We start from the raw sequence: 4,241 nt of genomic DNA, 5'->3' as shown, positions 1-4,241 counted from the left end.
TTCTCAAATTGTCACAGCTTGGCCAGGGGGAGCTCTTTTTAAGTTGGCGTCTGAGTACTGTCAACGCTGCATCAGAACATTTCAAAATGTACTTGTTTTCTGGCAACAAAAGTTCCAACCTAATCTCGAAATATCTGTTCCCCAAGACACAGAATAAGCTCCTCCTAAAAGCATTGATATTTTTAGTTGAATCTTGCCATTTGTCTGTGATCTCCCTACTTGAAATTTTAACTTCTCACAAAATAACAATTAAACTCCTTTACATTTATAATTCAACAAACCAGATAATTTTACTAAAATTTTATTAAAATTTGTAAATCATTTGATTTTTAAAAAATCTGTCCATAAAAGTGAAGTATTACAGACAGCACTAATATTATGAGTGATTTGTAATATTTTTACCATTAGGATTTTATGTGCATTGGTCTCATCACTCAAGTCCTATTTGAGAGCAGTTTTTCTAATGATTTCAAAGAAGTTTTATAATCATTCTAATTTTTGTTGATTTTTATTTCTAAGAGTTGCTATTTTTTATGAAGTTTTATACATACTTTTCATTTAACTGTTAGTTTAAAAAGTTTGAAGTCAAATACTTAACAAATTCTTTTAAAATATACTTAACCTCTCTATACTCAAAAACTAAATCTTTGATAGTTCATTTTTTAAAAATCAACTACAAATTAATTATATCTGTAACTAATTAGACAAATTAAAACTGCAAAATATTTTTCAGCCTTCATTTACAAAGAAATAAGACTCCATTGTACTAGAAAAAGTCATTTCAGTTCAGTATCTAAGTATTCTCAGATCTCTTTGATGATATCTGTGGTCAGACTGTATCCTCTGGAACTAGACTAACTGAAACTGACTGACTATCTCACCTTTATGATTGCTCAAACTAGAAAAAGGGCCTCCAAGGACAGAGTAGCAATGCTCAATTAAAGGGCCTGATTGTTAGAGAAAATGATACTAATTATCTTGGCACTGAACCTTAAATTAATTATACAAGGTAATTCTCTACAATTCAAGACTGCCTCTATCATGTGATTTATTGGAACCACTAACTCCCCAGACATTTTAACATATGACTTTTCAAAAGTAATTGAGAAATGTGTTTCTTTTTCTGGCTGGAAGCTACTTAAGTGTAAGGACAATAACTTGCGACACAGGTTTCTTGACACATGAGTAATTATAACCTATGTTTAGTTTTGCCAAAACCAAGCTGCATTTAGAATTCAAATTCTTCACTGAGACATTCAGTGTTAGTTTAAAAACCAAAAGTTATTTTAGCTGAATATGAAACAATAAATTATTTATCCCAAACTCTTGCCATTAAGTTCCATGTTCATGAACCTGGGAAAGCAAAGTGAAAAGATTAAATCCATATTGAAAGGTAGGCTTTCCTGAGGCTGTTTTGTATTAGTGTTATCAGTCAATATATAATAAGATATTTTGTTACAGTAAAATACGTGATGTTCTGCTGAGTCAATGAAGAAATAGAAACTAGACTGTGTTGCATGTGTCAATTCTAATTGTCTGGCAATGAATGACTCTAAGATTGTGTTGAGACGGATTCTGAGGGAGAGTCTATAATTCAGTGATAAAGGATGCAATCTAATAATGTAAGACAAGAGTGGAGGACCACACATATATTTTTGGCTATCCTGACTTTACAAAAGAACTGAAAAGGATTCCTAAGGACCTTGTGTTTATCTTTTAAGGTTTAAAGATTATTCATATGTTTTAAACTGGGAATAAAACAGTGAACAAAAGAGACATAATCTTGCCCTCATAGAGCTTCAAATTAATAGGAAGTCAATCGCTTTAGTAATGGTAACATAAATGAACAATAGTAACATGCTTTATAATATTTTTTATGTTTTTGTTTTGTTTTGTTTTGGTATTGGGATTGAATCCAGAGGCACTTTACCACTGATTTACCACTGAGCCTCATTCCTAGCTTTTTGATTGATTGATTGATTTTTGAAATAAGATCTCACTAAGAGCCTCATTAAGTTGCTGAGGCTGGCTTTGAACTTATGATCATCCTGCCTCAGCTTCTCAAGTTGCTAGAATTATAGATGTGCACCGCCATGCACAATATATTTTTAATGTTAATCCTCCCTAGGATTTTTGGCATAAAGTCAATTTGTCTGTGACCTAATTTTTTATATACAGTGAGGTTTTGTTTGCTAATATTTAGTTTAGAAATTTTGCATCTATATTCCAAAGGGAAAATAATTTTCAATCATCAAAAAATCCTCATTGATTTTGACATCATGATAACATTAGCCTCCTTAAATTTGAGGGGGAAATGTTTCAACTCTCTGGAAGGGTTCATATGCATTGAAATTATGTGTTTCTTGGTAAGATGTTATATATAACTTGAATTTTAATTGATCAATCAGTTTTGTTTTTTCTACTTTGTTTTAAATCTTGATCCAATTTCTTAAATGTCTTTTAAGGCTCTCTGTTTCTACTTCTGCTTGATCTGATTTTGTTATTTTTTGTGTGAAGTTTTTCATCACAAGTACTTTTGACATCAGTTGTTCATTGTTCACCTCTTTTTAATCTTATTGTATATCTGTAGATACACAGTATCTATACAATATCTCTCTCCCTTTTCCCTGATTTCACCAGTGTATACGAATATCAATTTTCACTGAAATAGATTTTTTTACCACCTTATGTCAACCTGGCCAATTATGTTGACGTCACATAAAAAGGTTTAATACTGAGAGCAGGCCCAGCGGCCTGCTGAGGGGCAGAGCCGCCCCCCACCCCCCTCGCCTGCCAGGTAGGGGAAGGGTGACCACCGACAGAAAAGGCCCAGTGGCCCAGGGCGGGACAAAGCTTCCAATCACTCCTGCAAGGTAGGCGGGCCTGCGACCCACCGGCAGAAGAGAAGCAGTCGCCTGCTGAGAGGCTGAGCCGCCCCCTCCCCCTGCGCCGGCATAGTAGAGAGAACTGGGACCAAAGACAGAGCAGGCCCAGCAGCCTGCTGAGGGGCAGAGCCGCCCCCCACCCCCCTCGCCTGCCAGGTAGGGGAAGGGTGACCACCGACAGAAAAGGCCCAGTGGCCCAGGGCGGGACAGAGCTTCCAATCACTCCTGCAAGGTAGGCGGGCCTGCGACCCACTGGCAGAAGAGGAGCAGCCGCCTGCTGAGAGGCTGAGCCGCCCCCTCCCCCTGCGCTGGCATAGTAGACGGAACTGGGACCAATCACAGAGCAGGCCCAGCGGCCTGCTGAGGGGCAGAGCCGCCCCCCACCCCCCTCGCCTGCCAGGTAGGGGAAGGGTGACCACCGACAGAAAAGGCCCAGTGGCCCGCGGCGGGACAGAGCTTCCAATCACTCCTGCAAGGTAGGCGGGCCTGCGACCCACTGGCAGAAGAGGAGCAGCGGCCTGCTGAGAGGCAGAGCCGCCCCCTCCCCCCCGCGCCTGCAAGGTAATCGGAACTGAGACCACCATCAGAACAGGTCAGACCTGCAACCGAGAGACAGAACAGGCCCAGTGGCCTGAGGAAGGGTAGAGCCGCCCCCCCCCCCACGCCTGCAAAGTAGGCGGACCTGCGACCCACTGGCAGTACAGCCCCAGAGGCCTGCAGAAGGGCAGTGCCGCTGCCTGCGCCTGCAAAGTAGGCAGAACGGCGACCACCGACAGAACAAGCCTAGCGGCCCGCAGAGGGACAGAGCCGCCGCCCGCGCCTGCAAGGACGGCGGACCTGCTACCGACTGGCAGAGCAGGCCCAGCGGCCTGCCGGCGTGGTAGGCACATTGCCCCAATTGGCAGAGGGGCAGAGCCGCCGCCCGTGCCTGCGAGGGAGACTTTGCAACTATACAAGACCAATATAAATATATAGGGGGAAAATTCAATAGCACAACAGTTTCACCAAGAAGAAAGGAACGCGAACAGTATGAAGAGACAAGGAAAGAAAGGACCACAAGCATTGCAGGTCAACTCAACTTTAGAAGAGGTAATAGCTGCAGCTGATGGAATGTCAGATAAAGAATTCAGAATATACATGCTTCAGATGATCTGGAGTCTCAAGGAAGACATCAGACAGCAAAATCAGACAATGAAAGATCACTTCAACAATGAATTACATAAACAAATCCAAGAAGCAAAAGATCAACTATACAGGGAAATAGAGGTTATAAAAAACAAACAAACAGAAATCCTAGAAATGCAGGAAGCAATAAGCCAACTTAAAAACTCAATTGAGAATACTACCAGCAGAGTA

The sequence above is a fragment of the Marmota flaviventris genome, chromosome 7, assembly GCF_047511675.1.
Source record: "Marmota flaviventris isolate mMarFla1 chromosome 7, mMarFla1.hap1, whole genome shotgun sequence".
Classification (NCBI taxonomy): domain Eukaryota; kingdom Metazoa; phylum Chordata; class Mammalia; order Rodentia; family Sciuridae; genus Marmota; species Marmota flaviventris.
Note: the sequence above shows the minus strand (reverse complement) of the source record.